Source organism: Bos grunniens, chromosome 19 (assembly GCF_055505025.1).
Source record: "Bos grunniens cultivar Pamir isolate PY7600 chromosome 19, Bosgru_T2T1.0, whole genome shotgun sequence".
Taxonomy (NCBI): Eukaryota; Metazoa; Chordata; class Mammalia; order Artiodactyla; family Bovidae; genus Bos; species Bos grunniens.
Window position 1 is genome coordinate 63506994 of NC_141183.1, and position 12548 is coordinate 63519541.

Below are 12548 nucleotides of genomic sequence, written 5' to 3' on the forward strand. Positions count from 1 at the left end.
TATGTTCTTTGCGGCCAAAGATGGAGAAGCTCTATGCAGTCAACAAAAACAAGACCAGGAGCTGACTGTGGCTCAGATCATGAACTCCTTATTACCAAATTCAGACTGAAATTGAAGAAAGTAGGGAAAAGCACTAGACCATTCAGGTATGACCTAAATCAATCCCTTATGATTATACAGTGGAAGTGAGAAATAGATTTAAGGGCCTAGATCTGATAGATAGGGTGCCTGATGAACTATGGAATGAGGTTCGTGACATTGAACAAGAGACAGGGATCAAGACCATCCCCATGGAAAAGAAATGCAAAAAAGCAAAATGGCTGTCTGAGGAGGCCTTACAAATAGCTGTGAAAAGAAGAGAAGCAAAAAGCAAAGGAGAAAAGGAAAGATATAAGCATCTGAGTAAAGAGTTCCAAAGAAAACCAAGAAGAGATAAGAAAGCCTTCCTCAGCGATCAATGCAAAGAAATAGAGGGAAACTACAGAATGGGAAAGACTAGAGATCTCTTCAAAAAAATTAGAGATACCAAGGGAACATTTCATGCAAAGACAGGCTTGATAAAGGACAGAAATGGTATGAATCTAACAGAAGCAGAAGATATTAAGAAGAGGTGGAAAGAATACACAGAAGAACTGTACAAAAAAGATCTTCACGACCCAGATAATCACGATGATGTGATCACTTACCTAGAGCCAGACATCCTGGAATGTGAAGTCAAGTGGGCCTTAGAAAGCATCACTACGAACAAAGCTAGTGGAGGTGATGGAATTCCAGTTGAGCTATTTCAAATCCTAAAAGATGATGCTGTGAAAGTGCTGCACTCAATATGACAGCACATTTGGAAAACTCAGCAGTGGTCACAGGACTGAAAAGGTCAGTTTTCTTTCCAATCCCAAAGAAAGGCAATGTCAAAGAATACTCAAACTACCGCACAATTTCACTCATCTCACATGCTAGTAAAGTAATGCTCAAAATTCTCCAAGCCAGGCTTCAGCAATACATGAACCATGAACTTCCAGATGTTCAAGCTGGTTTTACAAAAGGCAGAGGAACCAGAGATAAAATTGCCAACATCCACTGGATCATGGAAAAAGCAAGAGAGTTCCAGAGAAACATCTATTTCTGCTTTATTGACTATGCCAAAGCCTTTGACTGTGTGGATCACATTAAACTGTGGAAAATTCTGAAAGAGATGGGAATACCAGACCACTTGACCTGCCTCTTAAGAAATCTATATGCAGGTCAGGAAGCAACAGTTAGAACTGGACATGGAACAACAGACTGGTTCCAAATAGGAAAAGGAGTTTGTCAAGGCTGTATATTGTCACCCTGCTTATTTAACTTTTATGCAGAGTCCATCATGAGAAACGCTGGACTGGAAGAAGCACAAGCTGGAGTCAAGATTTCTGGGAGAAATACCAAAAACCTCAGATATGCAGATGACACCACCCTTATGGCAGACAGTGAAGAGGAACTAAAAAACTTTCTTGATGAAGGTGAAAGAGGAGAGTGAAAAAGTTGGCTTAAAGCTCAACATTCAGAAAACGAAGATCATGGCATCCAGTCCCATCACTTCATGGCAAATAGATGGGAAAACAGTGGAAACAGTGTCAGACTTTCTTTTTTGGGCTTCAAAATCACTTCAGATGGTGACTGCAGTCATGAAATTAAAAGACGGTTACTCCTTGGAAGGAAAGTTATGACCAACCTAGATAGCATATTCCAAAGTCGAGACATTACTTTCCCAACAAAAGTCCATCTAGTCAAGGCTATGATTTTTCCAGTGGTCATGTATGGATGTAAGAGTTGAACTATGAAGATGGCTGAGCACCAAAGAACTAATATTTTTGAACTTTGTTGTTGGAGAAGAGTCTTGAGAGTCCCTTGGACTGCAAGGAAATCCAACCAGTCCATTCTGAAGGAGATCAGCCCTGGGATTTCTTTGGAAGGAATGATGCTAAAGCTGAAACTCCAGTACTTTGGCCACCTCATGCAAAGTGTTGACTCATTGGAAAAGACTTTCATGCTGGGAGGGATTGGGGGCAAGAGGAGAAGGGGACGACAGAGGATGAGATGGCTGGAATGCATCACTGACTCGATGGACGTGAGTCAGCGAACTCCGGGAGTTGGTGATGGACAGGGAGGCCTGGCGTGCTGCAATTCATGGGATCACAAAGATTCTGACACGACTGAGCGACTGAATGGAAGTTAACTGAAACCTTACACATTATTTTGCCTCCATCACCATTCTCCAAATACAGAAACTTATCATCATCTAAAACTAAAACTGTACACCCATTACACAGTAACTCTCTAACTCCTCAATTCCATAAGCCATGGTTACCCATAATGTGCTTGCTGCATCTGTCAGTATGACTATTCTGGGTATCTCATAAAAGGGAGATCAGAAAATATTTCCTTTTTTTTTTTTTTTTGGTCTGGTTGACTATACTTAGCTTATGTCTTCAAAATTCATCCATGTTATAACATGGATTAGAACATCCTTCCTTTTGAAAGCTGGTTTATATTCTATTGTCTGTACATAGCACAATTTGTCTATAACTTCATTACTTTTTGAGCATGTGGGTGGTTTCCACCTTTGGGTTATTGTGAATAATGCTCCTATGAACATGTACAAATATGCTATGTATTACATGGTATTATATCTCATTATCCAGATAGTGTTGAATCCTTGACCCAGGTTACGCAGGTAGCAAGTATGGATTTTGAGGCTGAAATTCCAAACTGTAATTTAGAATCCAAGTTCTCATACAATACAGTGTTGTCATCCAGGGCCACCCCTGAACAATTGTAAAACAAAATCAGACAAAAGTGGAATGGACTGATTGGATCTCCTTGCAGTCCAAGGGACTCTCAAGAGTCTTCTCCAACACCACAGTTCAAAAGCATCAATTCTTTGGTGCTCAGCTTTCCTCACAGTACAACCCAGGGCCACCCCCAAACAATTGTAAAACAAAACCAAACAAAAGTGACAAGAACTGTATATGAGGTATGCAGTGTACCGTCTCTGATAATTGTTTTCCGGTATTTGTGCTCAAAGTCTGCTCAATCATATTTAGGGTTTAGAGGTAGAATTTGTTTTCATTTATAATGAAAGTTATTTGTAAAATATAATATTGCTTTAAAGTGTATCTCTTAAAAAATCTGATGAGGTATTTAAGTATTTATTCAAACCTTCAAAGTTCTGCTACATTATTTTTATGATAAATTTTCAATAGTTAAGTAAAAACTCTTGCTAGTATTATAAATAGGTTTTATGATATAAACAGTTAAATAGAAACATTTGGACATGAGTTGCGATCATATATTGAAAAAGGATCTGGACTGAAACTCAAATTATCAAGGTCTATAAGTTCCAATATCCTGTCAATTAAAAGTTTTCATCAAAATTGTACACATTACATACCATATATAAATTATTTATTTTTTCATCTTATATTGTTGAATTTGGCATAGTGTAGATCTACTTAATTTTATTTTACTTATCATTGTGAGATAGTTATCATTGATTTATATTTTTGAGCATTTAAAAAATATATATGTTTTTATTGACTATGTTAAGAAAATGTGAAGAATCTCACAAGTGTTTGAAGGAAATATATTTATTTCTACTAATGTAAAATATTTATAAATTTTATAATTTTATATCATCCTGTGTCAAAATAAAAATTTGAAGAGTTTAGAATACTAGCTATGCTTTTTTTTTTTCTTCTTTTATACAGAATCTTTATTCTGAATGTCATTTGTGTATTGACAGGAAAGACCGTGTTAGTTCCCTTGACTTCCACATGGACATCATGGCATGGATAAAATCTTCTAAGATTCTGTGAAATGGACTTCTCTTTGTTTTCTTATAAATTAACTCAGGACCACAAAGGCTCACAGTCACTAAGTGGGCAGTCATTGCCTTGATAATAGAAGAGTCTATAAACTTTCAGGGAAGCTTCTATTGGGAGTAGAGTTCTTCTTGCCTATATTTAAGTGGCGAGAATTAGAGGAAAAGTTTCTTAACTTTGGTGCGTGTGTGCTCGTTGCCTTTGTGATGTTATGAACTGTAGCCCACCAGGCCCCTCTGTCCATGGGATTTTCCAGGCAAGAATACTGGAGTGCGTTGCCCTTTCCTCCTCCAGGCAATCTTCTTCTTTTATTTATTTATTTATTTATTTTAATTAATTTTATTTTATTTTTAAACTTTACATAATTGTATTAGTTTTGCCGAATATCAAAATGAATCCGCCACAGGTATACATGTGTTCCCCATCCTGAACCCTCCTCCCTCCTGCTTTTAAGAACCTTTTAAGAGCCAAATATTTATTGATAACTTAAAACACATAAGATACACTCAGATTCGGAAGATACAATCAATAACAAGACATGTTTACTGCATTGAAAAATGCAGCGGAAAACCAGCTCTAAGCACATAACTGCTTTAAATGGTCAACAGGTCAAAGGGTTATACTCTCCTACAAGAAGCTGTCTTTTGAATGCTCAGAAGAACTTCTATACACTGTGAATATTTATTTTCCATTACAAATGCATATTTACCTTCTGTGTTTTGAGTGGAGATATTTAATGAAATATATATATAATGAAATGCTGGAGTCTGAACACAGGGCTCCTTTCAGTTCAGTTCAGTTCAGTTCAGTTCAGTTCAGTCTCTGAGTTGTGTCTGACTCTTTGCGACCCCATGAATCACAGCATGCCAGGCCTCCCAGTCCATCACCATCTGCCAGAGTTCACTCAGACTCATGTCCACTGAGTCGGTGATGCCATCCAGCCATCTCATCCTCTGTTGTCCACTTTTCCTCCTGCCCCCAATCCCTCCCAGCATCAGAGTCATTTCCAATGAGTCAACTCTTCACATGACGTGGCCAAAATACTGGAATTTAAGCTTTAGCATCATTCCTTCCAAAGAAATCCCAGGGCTGATCTTCAGAATGGACTGGTTAGATCTCCTTGCAGTCCAAGGGACTCTCAAGAGTCTTCTCCAACACCACAGTCCAAAAGCATCAATTCTTCGGCACTCAGCTTTCTTCACAGTCCAACTCTCACATCCATACATGACCACTGGAAAAACCATAACCTTGACTAAACAGACCTTTGTTGGCAAAGTAACGTCTCTGCTTTTCAATATGTTATCTAGGTTGGTCATATCCCTCCTTTCAAGGAGTAAGCATCTTTTAATTTCATGGCTTAAGTCACCATCTGCAGCAATTTTGGAGCCTGAAAAGATAAAGTCTGATACTGTTTCCCCATCTATTTCCCATGAAGTGGTGGGACCAGATGCCATGATCTTTGTTTTCTGAATGTTGAGCTTTAAGCCCACTTTTTTCACTCTCTTCTTTCACTTTCATCAAGAAGCTTTTTAGTTCCTCTTCACTTTCTGCCATAAGGGTGGTATCATCTGCATATCTATGGTTAATGGTATTTTTCTCCACAATCTTGATTCCAGCTTGTGCTTCATCCAGCCCAGAGTTTCTCATGATGTACTCTGCATATAAGTTAAATAAGCAGGGTGACAATATACAGCCTTGACATACTCCTTTTCCTATTTGGAACCAGTCTGTTGTTCCATGTCTAGTTCTAACTGTTGCTTCCTGACCTGCATACAGGTTTCTTAAGAGGCAGGTCAGTGGTCTGGTATTCCCATCTCTTTCAGAAGTTTCCACAGTTTATTGTGATCCACACAGGTAAATGGCAACCCACTGCAGTATTCTTGCCTAGAGAACCCCATGGCCAGGGGAATCTGACAGGCTGCAGTCCATGGGGTCACAAAGAGTTGGACATGAGTTAACAACTGCACATTTTTTTATTCATGCATGTTAAAGTTCAGGCTTTGATTTTCTCATTTTTCTATGATCTGGAAGTATAAGGCTTCTGAGAAGGAAGTTTTGATGCTGATCTTGAGTTATCTGTCATTCCATCTGCAGTCTGATTACTCAGAAAATCTGAAATTCCTCTATCTCCTTCTCATTCAGTGTCTGCAAATGATACTTTTTTGTCAATTTCAAAGCATATACTATGCAGCTCATGATCTTTGCCATTTGCTATTTGCCTTTTTTTCAATCATTTCTTATTTTCACTTCTCTATACTTTTATTCTCCCTCTGATGTTTGAGTTCAAATTGGCTTGCCAGAGGCACTATGAAAATCTCAAGATCTTTACAAATGACAGTCTGGAAAATAAACACTGAGATGAAGCACATTTGAAGCAATTACATGAAAAATTGGTCCTACATCATATGTGAAAGACTCAACAATTTACTTTCCTTTAGTGAGAATTAATGTATTTCACACGGACTCATAACCCTAAGAACTTATAATTTGAATAAAATAACCAGTCTAAACTATTGGTTATTTTAATAAACAGGTGTCCTCTAACACATATAAATTCACCTGGTTAAAATAAAAAGGTTGTACCAGCAAAAATGTTAGGATTCCATTTAGGATAAAGCTTTCAATGACAAGAATTTGGAAACACACATATTTGGAAATAAAACTGCCTTCCCTGATAGTTCAGCAGGTAAAGAATCCACCTGCAATTCAGGAGACCCCAGTTCGATTTCTGGAAAAAGGAAGATCTGCTGGAGAAGGGATTGGTTACCCATTCCAGTATTCTTGAGCTTCCATGGTGTCTCAGATGGTAAAAAGTATGTCTGCAAAGCAGGAGACCTAGGTTTGACCCCTGGGTTGGGAAGATCCCCTGGAGAATGAAATGGCCACCCACTCTTGGAGAATTCCATGGAGAGAGGAGATTGGCAGGCTACATTCCATGGGGTCACAAAGAGTAGGACACAACTGAGCAACTTTCACTTCACTTTCAATAGGAATAGGAGTTGGGATGTGACTTTCCAAAATTGTCTTGTGCTCATACTCAGACATTCAGTCACATCCAGCAATTTGTGACCCTATGTACAATAGCCCACTAGGCTCCTCTGTCCATGTTATCCACCAGGCAAAAATTCTGGAGTGCGTTGCTATTTTCTTATCCAGGAAATCTTCTCACTCAAAGGATTGAGCCCATGTTTCTTACACCTCCTGAATTTGCAGGCATATTCTTTAACATTAGCCCCACCTGGAAAGTTCAAGCCTAAGGAAAATCAAATAATATTTCTAGGCTTTTGGAAAGAATTATTTCCATTATAAAATGATTTAATTTAAAATCTTAATTTTGATATCTTAATTCAGTTATGACTAGCAATGATCAGTTCTAAACAATTTTGGAAAGCAGAAAAAAAAATGTTTCTGTAGTACCCAATCCCTTACATTTTCTTTGTCCATTTTTCCCTCCAATACCTAGTTTGTAATAAATGTTTATTTTTTGTATGTATTATTTGGGTGTATATATATTCAAACAAAATAATTATGTCATTCTGCTTTCTTTAATAGAAAGATTTCATACATTTTTATCTGTGCTCAGTTACTCTCTGATGAGTTTTGAAATTTAGTTTAATTAGAGTTTAATAAGCACTGAGGGTTTCACTGGTGGCTCAGATGGTAAAGAATTGGCTTGCAATTGAGTGGACCCAGGTTCAATCCCTGGGACAGGAAATCCCTGAGAGAAGGGTATGGCTACCCACTCCAGTATTCTTGCCTGGAGAAACCTATGGACAGAGGAGCCTACTGGACTAAAGTTCATGCAGTTGCAAAAGAGAAAGACGCAGCTGAGTGACTAAGCATGAGCAAAAATAGGCATTGAAAAATAGGCAAAGAACCACTGCCTGGTTCTTTCACTGTTGTGGGTGACTTATTTATCAATTTTTGGAACTCAAAATTTTCAGAAAATTATTTATCTAAAGGTCAGCTTATAATTTTATGCCCTATGACTAGGTGTCACTTCACATAAAGATATAAAGAAAGTAATTAGACTTTGGCTATTTATATGGTAGATCTCAGAAGGCCAAAATGCACTTAGAAAAAAAAAAAAAAAGAAATGATATGTAAAGCAAAAAAATAGTTCTTTGTGAAAGATATTCTGGAGAAATCATCTTTTTTCTCACTTGGTCCATAAACTTACAGATATACTCACTCATATAACAACCCAGTTGGAATACTGAAGTCTCATTAGTGGATTTGAAGCCCAGATTTGATAAAATGAATGGAGTGCTGTGTAAGGATATTGCAAAGTGTCATGTTCCAAAGGCTTGCTCTGTGTGAGATCCGATTGAACAAACACTCTCGAGAACAGCATTCCATATTTTGTACAAAGCATGTGATCTTCTCAGATTCATTACTGACCCCTTGGTTTGCAGCCTCTGATACCTGATCAACAGCTTCAGAACACATGGAAAATAGGAACAATGTAAGAGAGTTTGTCCTCCTGGGGCTCACACAAAACCCTGAGATGCAAAAAAGTTCTATTTATTTTATTCTTACTCATGTATATTATGACAATAATGGGCAATCTGCTTATCATGGTGACTCACAGCCAGCCGATCACTGGATTCCCCCACGTACTTTTTTCTGGCTTCTTTGTCGTTTATAGATGCTGTCTATTCTACCACCATTGCTCCCCAAATGATCATCGACTTGCTTAAGGACAAAAAGACTATTTCCTTCCAGGCTTGTATGACTCAGATCTTTATAGATCATTTAACTGATGGTACTGAAGTCACTCTTCTGGTGGTGATGGCCTATGACCAATATGTAGCCATCTACAAACCTCTTCATTATTTGATCATCATGAATCAGAGGGTATGTGTCCTCATGCTGCTGGTGGCCTGGACTGGAGGCTTTCTGTACTCACTGGTTCAATTGCTCTTTATTTATCAGCTCCCTTTCTGTGGCCCCAATGTCACTGACAACTTCCTGGGTGACATGTAGCCTTTACTGAAACTTGCTTGTGCTGATACCCACCTCATTGGACTCTCTATGAAAGCTAATAGAGGGAAATTTGCAGTGTTGTCTTCTTCAGCCTCTTAGTGTCTTATGGGGTCATAGTACACTCCCTGAAGACTCATGGTTTGGAAGGGAATCACAAAGCCTTCTACACGTGTACATCTCATATAGCTGTGGTCATTTTATTATTTGTTCCTTGTATCGTTCTGTATGCAAGGCCTAATGCGAACTTTTCCATTGATAAATCCATGATGGTGGTCGTAACTTTCATAACTCCTATGTTGAATTCTTTAAGCTACACTTTGAGAAATGCATAGATGAAAAATGCCATGAGGAAACTCTGGAGTAAAAATGTGATCTTAGTTGGAAGAGGGAGTTTTCCATCATGTAGGATGTGAAAGTAGTTTTTTTTTTTTTTTTCCCCAGAATAAAAGAATTGTCACTCTCAGTGACTATATTTCGAAAATCATTTCCTTTGGTTTATCTATCCTGTTTATTCCGAAACCACTATATAAATTAAACTTTAAGTGGAATATTTTATAGTCCTGAGAGGCCAAGAGAATCACATAAACCTCTAGATATATAACATACTGTATTAAGATTCTTTAGTAACAACAACTTTTTTTCTATTGGAAGATTTTATTTGTGGGTGTTGATACTTGTCTGGTACTGAGAAATATGACCTAGTAGAAAGATCTCTTTCAGTCCAAGAAAGAGAAATTGGAAATTTAAATTTCTGATTGCTAAAAAAATTATTAATCTATCAATAAAAATAAATCAAGTAATTTAAAATTTCACAGACTTTGTCCATAGAGGAAGATAAAATAATTAGAAATTAACATTCTTTATTCTGTAATGGTGGTGTATGGTGGATTTTGTCTATTCAAATCAAGTTTTGCACTGAAAATTTCAAATTTTCAACTCCATTCTGTGCAGCTTTTTCAGTTGACCTCCTCTGATTCCAGTTAAGCTATTTCAAATTCTGAAAGATGATGCTGTGAAATTTCTGCACTTAATATGCTAGCAAATTTGGAAAACTCAGCAGTGGCCACAGGACTGGAAAAGTTCAGTTTTTATTCCAATCCCAAAGAAAGGCAATGTCAAAGAATGCTCAAACTAATGCACAATTGCTCTCTTCTCACACGCTAGTAAAATAATGCTCAAAATTCTGCAAGCCAGGCTTCAGCAATATTTGAACCGTGAACTTCCAGATGTTCAAGCTGGTTTTAGAAAAGGCAGGGGAACCAGAGACCAAATTGCCAACATCTGCTGGATCATCGAAAAAGCAAGAGAGTTCCAGAAAAACATCTATTTCTGCTTTATTGACTCAGCCAAAGCCTTTGACTGTGTGGATCACAATAAACTGTGGAAAATTCTTCAAGAGATGGGAATACCAGACCACCTTATCTGCCTCTTGAGAAATTTGTATGCAGGTCAGGAAGCAACATTTAGAACTGGACATGGAACAACAGACTGGTTCCAAATAGGAAAAGGAGTACATCAAGGCTGTATATTGTCACCCTCTTTATTTAACTTATATGAACTTATATGCAGAGTACATCATGAGAAACGCTGGATTGGAAGAAGCACAAGCTGGAGTCAAGATTGCCAGGAGATATATCAATAACCTCAGACATGCAGATGACACCACCCTTATGGCAGAAAGTGAAGAGGAACTAAAAAGCCTCTTGATGAAGGTGAAAGAGGAGAGTGAAAAAGTTGGCTTAAAGTTCAACATTCAGAAAACAAAGATCATGGCATCTGGTCCCATCACTTCATGGGAAATAGATGGGGAAACAGTGGAAACAGTGTCAGACTTTATTTTTGGAGGCTCCAAAATCACCGCAGATGGTGACTGCAGCCATGTAACTAAAAGACACTTACTCCTTAGAAGAAAAGTTATGACCAACCTAAATAGCATATTGAAAAGCAGAGACATTACTTTTCCAACAATGGTCCGTCTGGTCAAGGCTATGGTTTTTCCAGTGGTCATGTATGGATGTGAGAGTTGGACTGTGAAGAAAGCTGAGTGCCGAAGAATTGATGCTTTTGAACTGTGGTGTTGGAGAAGACTCTTGAGAGTCCCTTGGACTGCAAGGAGATCCAACCAGTCCATTCTGAAGGAGATCAGCCCTGGGGTTTCTTTGGAAGGAATGATGCTAAAGCTGAAACTCCAGTACTTTGGCCACGTCATGTGAAGAGTTGACTCATTGGAAAAGACTCTCATGCTGGTAGGGATTGGGGGCAGGAGCAGAATGGGACGACAGAGGATGAGATGGCTGGAATGCATCACTGACTCGATGGACCTGAGTCTGAGTGAACTCCGGGAGTTGGTGATGGACAGGGAGGCCTGGCATGCTGTAATTCATGGGGTTGCAAAGAGTTGGACACAACTGAGTGACTGTACTGAAACTGAACTGATACTTGAAATACCTTTAACTCATTCATATCACTCCAGAGTCTGTCTACTTTAAACTATCTTGGTACAGGTTTTTAATGCAATAAATGTTTAACATTTTGGATATATGTTTTTTTGTTTTATGTAATGAATGGCTTTCTGACTCTCTGTAAATGATGTTAGTTCCTTCAGTGATGAAATCAAATTGTCCTCTCTTTTTGCAGTAGCCTTTGGCAGTTTGGGGAATCAAATACTGTATTACAAAGATCATTATTTCCTCCCCCCCCCCCCACCCGGCTTCACTGGGTCTTCACTGCAGTGCACAGGCTTTTCTAGTTGCAGCCCACAGGCTTCTTTAATTGTGGCACTCTGTCCCCAGAATGCTTTGCTCAGTAGTTGTGTTGCATGGGCTCAGGCTGTAGGCTTAGATGCTCCACAGCTTTTGATATCTTAGTTCTCCATCCAGGGATCAAACCCATGTCTCCTGAGTTAGAAGAAAGATATGTAACCACTGGTCCACCAGGGAAGTCCCACGACTTAGAGACTGAATAGTAACAACATGTGATGATGGATCTGCAAGCTGGGAAAAAGGTGTTCACCAGCTTCCAACCCTGCAATAGCCTTGATCTGGGACTTTCAACTTCCAGAACTGTGAAAAAACATTTGCCAGTCTTCTAAGCTACACAGTCTATAGTATTTTTTTAAGGCAAACCAAACTGGCTAAAATGATGGTGATAATAAGGCTGCTGCTCATGTATAATACAGGTTTGGTGAACAGAGGTCTGAATTGAATCTGATTCAATTCAGGGAAAAAACAAAAACAACAAAAAGCAAAACAAACAAACAAACAACTAGCCAATCCAATCACCAGGGATGTGGAAAATTTCCAAATCCAGATCCTTGAATAAAGGAGACATAAGATATTTTTAAATAATAACCTTGTAATATCACCATTATACGTCGGGTAGATCTTCAATCTAATCTTTCTCTGAGGGATCTGAGGTCACTGACCAGAGTGTAATTGTGATCAGGACAAATCAATTCCATTCAGTCGCTCAATTGTGTCTGACTTCTTGCGACACCATAGACTTCAGCACACAAGGCTTTCTGTCCATCTCTAACTCCCAGAGCTCTCCCAAACTCATGTCTGTTGAGTCAGTGATGCCATCCAACCATCTCATCCTCTGTTGTCGGCTTCTCCTCCTGCCTTCAATCTTGCCCAACATGAGGATCTTTTCCAATGAGTCAGTTCTTTGCATAAGGTGGCCAAAGTATTGGAGTTTCAGCTTCAA

General features: G+C 38.5%; 1 pseudogene; it reads left to right on the forward strand.

The window, feature by feature from the left end:
- Positions 1-8246: 8246 nt before the first annotated feature.
- On the forward strand, positions 8247-9256 carry LOC147352820 (olfactory receptor 4A15-like; annotated as a pseudogene).
- Positions 9257-12548: the final 3292 nt, after the last annotated feature.